Source organism: Lithobates pipiens, unplaced genomic scaffold (genome assembly GCF_037356315.1).
Source record: "Lithobates pipiens isolate NorthernLeopardFrog02 unplaced genomic scaffold, aLitPip1_a1.2 Scaffold_27, whole genome shotgun sequence".
NCBI lineage: Eukaryota > Metazoa > Chordata > Amphibia > Anura > Ranidae > Lithobates > Lithobates pipiens.
In genome coordinates this window covers 121,397,926-121,407,029 of record NW_027507788.1, presented here as the reverse complement: position 1 = coordinate 121,407,029, position 9,104 = coordinate 121,397,926, and positions in this window count along the sequence as shown.

Below are 9,104 nucleotides of genomic sequence, written 5' to 3'. Positions count from 1 at the left end.
TTTGGACTGTTAGGGCCAATTCAAAAAGCAGCCCTAGCATTATACTCCTCTCCCTCAGCATATCTATTCACAGAAGGAATGTTTTCTAAACAATTCCAAATTACTAATGGGACTAGACAGGGTTGCCCCCTGTCCCCATTGATTTTTGTCCTAATTATGGAACCCCTGGTGGAAAAAATTAGATTGAATCCAAACATACAAGGCATCTCATCCCATGATACCCAACATAAAAATATCACTATTCGCAGATGATGTCATACTTTCATTATCTAACCCGACAACCTACTTACCTACAGCCCACAAAATACCATTATTTAGCAAGGTGGCCTATTACAAGGTTAACACTACCAAGTCAAATATTTTAGGTATAGCAATGAATAGAAATCTTAAAATGTCACTGCAACAAAAATTATCATATCCATGGACCACAAACTCTATAACTTATTTAGGAATCCAACTCACCTCACCACTTTCAAATCTATATAGCGTCAACTACATTCCCCTCATTAAAATTTTCCAACAAGAAATATCTAGAATTCAAAAACCACATAACCTGGTCAGGCCGCCTAGCAGCATACAAAATGTTTCTACTGCCAATGTTGCTCTACTGAGCACTCCCACTTCACATACCCACCTCTTTCTTTACAACGATGCAAAAACACCTGTCACAATTCGCATGGGCAGGACATAGGGCTAGATGCTCACCCCGAATACAAAGCAAACACAAATCATCAAGGGGGATAGGCATGCCAGTCCTAAAAGACTACTTCACAACAGTTGTCATAGACAAACTTAAACATTGGTTTACCAAACCCATTATTAAATCCTGGTGTCAACTAGAACTGGCATGGTTACACTCCAAATCCCCACTCTCTCTTCTTATGGCGTCCAATCTACCCAATACTAGCAACATATCAGATCATCCCACCATGCAAGCAGCAATCTTGGCTTGGTCCAAATTAAGATCAACGGAGATCGATTATTCTCAATTTGTCAACATTCCCATTCCCTTAGAAACCCTTAAATAGGTCATTCCCAACATAGCACTACATAAATGGATAAGTAAAAACATCCGATCCTTAGCGGACATGGTTGTAAGGGGCGAACTAATGGCCTTTGCAGATATCCAAAATAAATTCCAAATCCTAGCTACAGAAAACTTCACATATACCCAAATATCTTCATTCTATCAACGCATAAAACTCTCCTAAATAGTGATGGACGAACTTCCGACGGGACGTTTCGCGAAAGCGAAATGCGAACGGACCCAAACGTTCGCGAAACCGAACGTTCGCCGCGGGCCCCATTGACTTCAATGGGAGGCGAACTTTGCAAACCTTCATGTCGAATTTGCGGCCACGTGGTAATTATTAGGGGGTAAAACGTAGTCCCACCATCTGGACAATGACATAATACATGTATGAGGTGAATTTGGGATCGATAACTACAAGCATTTTTATTTTATTTGGGAAATTGTTCTAACAATTCAGGACTATGGAGCTAATGAAGGCAATGGAGGAGAGGGAAGGTCAGGGACCAGGGTAGGCAAAGAAGAGGGTGCAGGAGATGATCACCAGCAGCGTGACATACCGGAATGACACATGCACCGTGATAGAGGCATCTGACAGCAGCACCGTAATACAGAGCACTGACAGCAGCACCGTGACATACAGCGCTGACAGCAGCACCGTGACATACAGCGCTGACAGCAGCACCGTGACATACAGCGCTGACAGCAGCACCGTGACATACAGCGCTGACAGCAGCACCGTGACATACAGCGCTGACAGCAGCACCGTGACATACAGCGCTGACAGCAGCACCGTGACATACAGCGCTGACAGCAGCACCGTGACATACAGCACTGACAGCAGCACCGTAAGCAGCCCCAGGAGGAAGTCAGCACAGCACAGGGATGGTGTGATCCCCTCATAATAAGAACCCCCAGGAGGAAGTCAGCACAGCACAGGGATAGTGTGATCCCTTCATAATAAGAACCCCCAGGAGGAAGTCAGCACAGCACAGGGATATCATAAGCAGCCCCAGTAGAAATATGACACCGCTCAACCTCTTCAAAGAGGAGGGTAGGGGCATATAGTACGGTGTGCTTTTTTGGGTCAAGGAAGTGAGCAGACTGTACGTCAGTCCCTATACCGCTGAAGGACTGCTGCAGTATAGGGCAGCGGTCAGCAGTGGTGCACGTCAACCCTATCTATTGTGGACCTATAGCGGTCCTTACAGAACAGCAGACTGTACCGCACTCAAGCCTATGTACCGTAGCACCCTATACCAAGTTACCAGTCCTTATAAGAACTTTTGTGGACCAAGCAGGTTGTGTATTAGTGTTTAGCAGACTGTACGTCAGTCCCTATACCGCTGAAGGACTGCTGCAGTATAGGGCAGCGGTCAGCAGTGGTGCACGTCAACCCTATCTATTGTGGACCGATAGCGGTCCTTACAGAACAGCAGACTGTACCGCACTCAAGCCTATGTACCGTAGCACCCTATACCAAGTTACCAGTCCTTATAAGAACTTTTGTGGACCAAGCAGGTTGTGTATTAGTGTTTAGCAGACTGTACGTCAGTCCCTATACCGCTGAAGGACTGCTGCAGTATAGGGCAGCGGTCAGCAGTGGTGCACGTCAACCCTATCTATTGTGGACCGATAGCGGTCCTTACAGAACAGCAGACTGTACCGCACTCAAGCCTATGTACCGTAGCACCCTATACCAAGTTACCAGTCCTTATAAGAACTTTTGTGGACCAAGCAGGTTGTGTATTAGTGTTTAGCAGACTGTACGTCAGTCCCTATACCGCTGAAGGACTGCTGCAGTATAGGGCAGCGGTCAGCAGTGGTGCACGTCAACCCTATCTATTGTGGACCGATAGCGGTCCTTACAGAACAGCAGACTGTACCGCACTCAAGCCTATGTACCGTAGCACCCTATACCAAGTTACCAGTCCTTATAAGAACTTTTGTGGACCAAGCAGGTTGTGTATTAGTGTTTAGCAGACTGTACGTCAGTCCCTATACCGCTGAAGGACTGCTGCAGTATAGGGCAGCGGTCAGCAGTGGTGCACGTCAACCCTATCTATTGTGGACCGATAGCGGTCCTTACAGAACAGCAGACTGTACCGCACTCAAGCCTATGTACCGTAGCACCCTATACCAAGTTACCAGTCCTTATAAGAACTTTTGTGGACCAAGCAGGTTGTGTATTAGTGTTTAGCAGACTGTACGTCAGTCCCTATACCGCTGAAGGACTGCTGCAGTATAGGGCAGCGGTCAGCAGTGGTGCACGTCAACCCTATCTATTGTGGACCGATAGCGGTCCTTACAGAACAGCAGACTGTACCGCACTCAAGCCTATGTACCGTAGCACCCTATACCAAGTTACCAGTCCTTATAAGAACTTTTGTGGACCAAGCAGGTTGTGTATTAGTGTTTAGCAGACTGTACGTCAGTCCCTATACCGCTGAAGGACTGCTGCAGTATAGGGCAGCGGTCAGCAGTGGTGCACGTCAACCCTATCTATTGTGGACCGATAGCGGTCCTTACAGAACAGCAGACTGTACCGCACTCAAGCCTATGTACCGTAGCACCCTATACCAAGTTACCAGTCCTTATAAGAACTTTTGTGGACCAAGCAGGTTGTGTATTAGTGTTTAGCAGACTGTACGTCAGTCCCTATACCGCTGAAGGACTGCTGCAGTATAGGGCAGCGGTCAGCAGTGGTGCACGTCAACCCTATCTATTGTGGACCGATAGCGGTCCTTACAGAACAGCAGACTGTACCGCACTCAAGCCTATGTACCGTAGCACCCTATACCAAGTTACCAGTCCTTATAAGAACTTTTGTGGACCAAGCAGGTTGTGTATTAGTGTTTAGCAGACTGTAGGTCAGTCCCTATACCGCTGAAGGACTGCTGCAGTATAGGGCAGCGGTCAGCAGTGGTGCACGTCAACCCTATCTATTGTGGACCGATAGCGGTCCTTACAGAACAGCAGACTGTACCGCACTCAAGCCTATGTACCGTAGCACCCTATACCAAGTTACCAGTCCTTATAAGAACTTTTGTGGACCAAGCAGGTTGTGTATTAGTGTTTAGCAGACTGTACGTCAGTCCCTATACCGCTGAAGGACTGCTGCAGTATAGGGCAGCGGTCAGCAGTGGTGCACGTCAACCCTATCTATTGTGGACCGATAGCGGTCCTTACAGAACAGCAGACTGTACCGCACTCAAGCCTATGTACCGTAGCACCCTATACCAAGTTACCAGTCCTTATAAGAACTTTTGTGGACCAAGCAGGTTGTGTATTAGTGTTTAGCAGACTGTACGTCAGTCCCTATACCGCTGAAGGACTGCTGCAGTATAGGGCAGCGGTCAGCAGTGGTGCACGTCAACCCTATCTATTGTGGACCGATAGCGGTCCTTACAGAACAGCAGACTGTACCGCACTCAAGCCTATGTACCGTAGCACCCTATACCAAGTTACCAGTCCTTATAAGAACTTTTGTGGACCAAGCAGGTTGTGTATTAGTGTTTAGCAGACTGTACGTCAGTCCCTATACCGCTGAAGGACTGCTGCAGTATAGGGCAGCGGTCAGCAGTGGTGCACGTCAACCCTATCTATTGTGGACCGATAGCGGTCCTTACAGAACAGCAGACTGTACCGCACTCAAGCCTATGTACCGTAGCACCCTATACCAAGTTACCAGTCCTTATAAGAACTTTTGTGGACCAAGCAGGTTGTGTATTAGTGTTTAGCAGACTGTACGTCAGTCCCTATACCGCTGAAGGACTGCTGCAGTATAGGGCAGCGGTCAGCAGTGGTGCACGTCAACCCTATCTATTGTGGACCGATAGCGGTCCTTACAGAACAGCAGACTGTACCGCACTCAAGCCTATGTACCGTAGCACCCTATACCAAGTTACCAGTCCTTATAAGAACTTTTGTGGAACAAGTGAGTTGTGAATGTTTAGCAGACTGCAGCAGAAGGGCAGCAGTCAAGTATAATATCCTTTCTATATTTGGAAGAAAGAATATTATACATGTACAAGCCTATTACTGTACCACTGATACCAGTCCTGAAAAGAACCTTTGTGGAACTAATAATAACAGCAAGTCTTTAAAATTACCCTCACTGCCTGACAACACTGCTTCCTTCCTGTCCCTATACAAATTGGCAAAAAAAGAGAACGATTAGTGGTTACTGGAACAGCTCTTTTGTGGACCTTGATAGTAACAGCTAATGATGATGATGATGATGATGATGATGAAAGACTAATCTGGCTGTCCCTGTAGCATACACCGTCCTTTCCCTTTCTCTAAACTAACAAAAGACACTCAGGCTGCTGCAAGAATCAGCAGCACAGCAAACCTATCAACACCTAACACCTATACCAGTCCTGAAAAGAACTTTTGTGTACCAAATAGCTAGTGGTTTATCTCTCCCTACTCCACACAGGAACCTGTCCCTATCGTAACAGAAGAAAGAATGTAAAATGGCCACCGGATCGGGTGTATTTATAGGTTAGGGGGAATGTCCAAGTGTCCATGTGCTGTCATGTCTCAATTGGCTGTCCTGTATCACATGATAAACGTGTCACCAAAGGTTAAAGTTCTTGTATACATTAAACACGTAAGTCCGCCGCGGCGAACGACGGAAAAAGGCGTTCGAACGTGCGGACCGCGAATGTCGGAAATTCGCCGCGAAACGACCGCCGGGCGAAACGTTCGTCCATCACTACTCCTAAATACCTGTTCCAGAAAAGGCGTGGAAATGACTCCATTCCAATATCTCAAAAGTTAAAGGTATTACTCTGATCTACAACATACTCAAATTAAAGGATACCTTCATTAAATACAACCCCCTAATCAAATGGAAAAAAAGAAATGGGCAAAATATTCTCAAACAAACAATGGCTAAATGGCAGTTCTCCAGATGCTCAAACTATGAAGAACTAGCACAAAAACTCATACTAAGGTGGTCCTTCACCCCATATCTAGTAGCCAAATTCTCAAAGGACAACTCCAATCTATGTTGGAAGGGATGCAGGCAGGTAGGGACCCTAACTCATGTGGTCTGGACCTGTCTCCATCTTTGCAGCTGGTCAGAAATTTTCAAATTGATATCAAAAGTAACAGGAGTCTTTGTAAGACCAAACACTGAACAGGCCATCCTTAGCATAAATATGACAAACTTCCCAATCTCGGTCAGATCAATAGCCACACATATACTACTTGCTGCATGCTCAGCAATAATGTACAGATGGAAAACCAACTAAATTACTACCGTGAGAGAAATCACAGCAAAAATAACCATGATAGCTGAATGTGAAAAAAATCTTACAGAGATGAGAACATTTCTAAATATGAATCCAACTGGTCTTTCTGGAAAACCTTTTATTACCTATATTTTAGATACTAGCACACATTTGTGTAAAATTACAACTGTTATCTTTGTTGAACGTTAAAATGTATCTATAACATGTTCTCGGATAACCATCTTGAGTCAATAGATGAAAGACCACACCACACAATACATTATATTGTTTCGGTGTAAACAAATATGTTTCTCAACTAAAGTAAGATATTCAACAATGTCTCATTGCACCCAAGGTATTGACAAACATACATCATTGGTACATAGGAATAAGTAAAAATTGTTGTTACATACCAAATTGTATCTGCATTGCTTTAACCACTTGCTTACTGGGCACTTAAACACCCTTCCTGCCCAGACCAATTTTCAGCTTCAGTCATGCAACACTGTACCCAAATGAATTTTTTGTCCTTTTTTTACCACAAATAGAGCTTTCTTTTGGTGGTATTTGATCACCTCTGGGGTTTTTATTTTCTGCGCTATAAATGAAAAAAGACCGAAAATTTTGAAAAAAAAACGCATATTTCTTTGTTTCTGTGACAAAATTATGCAAATTATAAATTTTTCTTCATAAATTTTGGCCACAATTTATACTGCTACATATCTTTGGTAAAAATAACCCAAATTAGTGGATATTATTTGGTCTTTGTGAAAGTTAGAGACTCTACAAGCTGTGGTGCGAATCGCACAAAATTGATCACATCTGATGTACTGGTGGCCTATCTCGCTTCTTGTGACCCGAACCCGGGTTGTCGGATAATCCGACTGTGTGTGGTATGCATCGGACTGATTCCGTCGGAATATCCGTTGGAATATCCGTCGGACCCAATTTTCCAACTTGTTGGAAATATTTCCCGACCAACTGGGCCGATCGGACATACTCCGATCATGTGTAGAGAATTTTGATCGGACCAAGTGCCACGCATGCTCAGATCAAATTCCTACATCAAAGCTATTGGCTGCTAGCCTGAATGTAGTCCCATCATAACAAAATTACGTCATCACGTTCTGAAAGATCGGATTTTTCGACAACTTTGTCCGACCGTGTGTATGCAACAGTTTCGGACAAGATCCATCGGACAAAATCCGACGGATTTGGTTGTCTAAATCTCCGACTGTGTGTACAGTGTACTTAGAGTACCCATACCACAATTTCTTATCTATGGGAGGACACTGGCTACTGTGGGGGGCTTAAACAAACAGCTAAAAAAAAAAACCTCTCCCTCACACTTATAAAATGGCATTGGCAGGATCCCCCTCCTTACTCCTTCCTCTCTAACCTTAAACATGGCAGAGATAAAAATGTACATTTAAGAAGTGCCCTCACATTGTTTGAGGGTTAATATGCTTGAGGGATCTGGAAGGTGTCAATACATCTGACAGCTCTTTACATAGACTTGCATATGGAGAGAGGAGCAGTGAAGCATGGTCATTTTATACTACTACTTCTACTACTACTACTACTACTAGTAAAAACTATAATTAAAGCGACAACCCCTTTAAAGCTTTCTGGGCCTCACTCTTTTAGAAAATAGTAACTTATTTAAACCCATAAGTAACTTTCAGTAATATGGCATTGCTCTCTCCAATATTCTGTCCATTATTGCTATGCTGCTATAGTTATGCATCACTTAGTTCTCTTTTCTAGACATCTGGCACTGTTTTTGATGTTTGCATGGAATCTTTGAGGTATGAAAAATCAAGGAAAGCCAAACTTGTCATTAAAATAATGGCATTTTATGCAAATTCTGCACAGAGTCTCTGAAACTCTACAATAAAGAATTAACAATACAGCAGGCACACACATCACTTGGCAGTACCATCTGTCATCATCAGACACAGTTTTATCTGAAATGGAAAGAATTGTGCACACACTCAATGCTGTGCCCCTCTGCTCCAACCCAAGGGACCTAAATCTCTTAAAAAGTGTCTGGTACAAACTAGACTTCCAAAAAAGTTTACAATAATCTGAGCTTCAAAATAGGCATTTATGTACACTGAGATGCAATAAACTATTTACAGTGAAGTCTGATGTTTCTAAGCATACACTGTAGTCAACATGGAAAATTATTAATTGAAATGCATACAAGGAGCACAGATTATGTGCTTGGCCCTTCAGTTTTTCGTCCAAGCATTGCTGTACTTAATCAGGCCAGACCCTTTCATTTTTCATCCAAGTATTGCTGTAGTTAACCTAGTCAAGCCACCCCAACACAGGTCCCTAGGTTGGTAATAAAGCATCCTGTATACATTGTCTTGGGACGCCAAAACACCCCCGCTACAGTTGCTTTGCTGCCACAGAAAATTTTATGTAAGTATCATTATCAAACACTTTTTAGAGCCACCAATCATATTCATACCCACCTTTGAAGTTTACAGTGCCTTGAAAAAATATTCCTACCCCTTGAAATTTTCCACATTTATTCATGTTACAACCAAAAACGTAAATGTATTTTTTGGGAATTTATGTGATAGACCAATACAAAGTGGCACATAATTGTGAAGTGTAAGGAAAATGATAAATGGCTTTCAAAATTGTTTACAAATAAATATCTGAAAAGTGTGGCATGCATTTATATTCAGTCCCTTTACTCTGATACCTCTAACTAAAATCTAGTGGATCCAATTGCCTTCAGAAGTCACCTAATTAGTAAATAGAGTACACCTGTGTTTAATATAATCTTAGGATAAATACAACTGTTCTTTGAAGCCCTC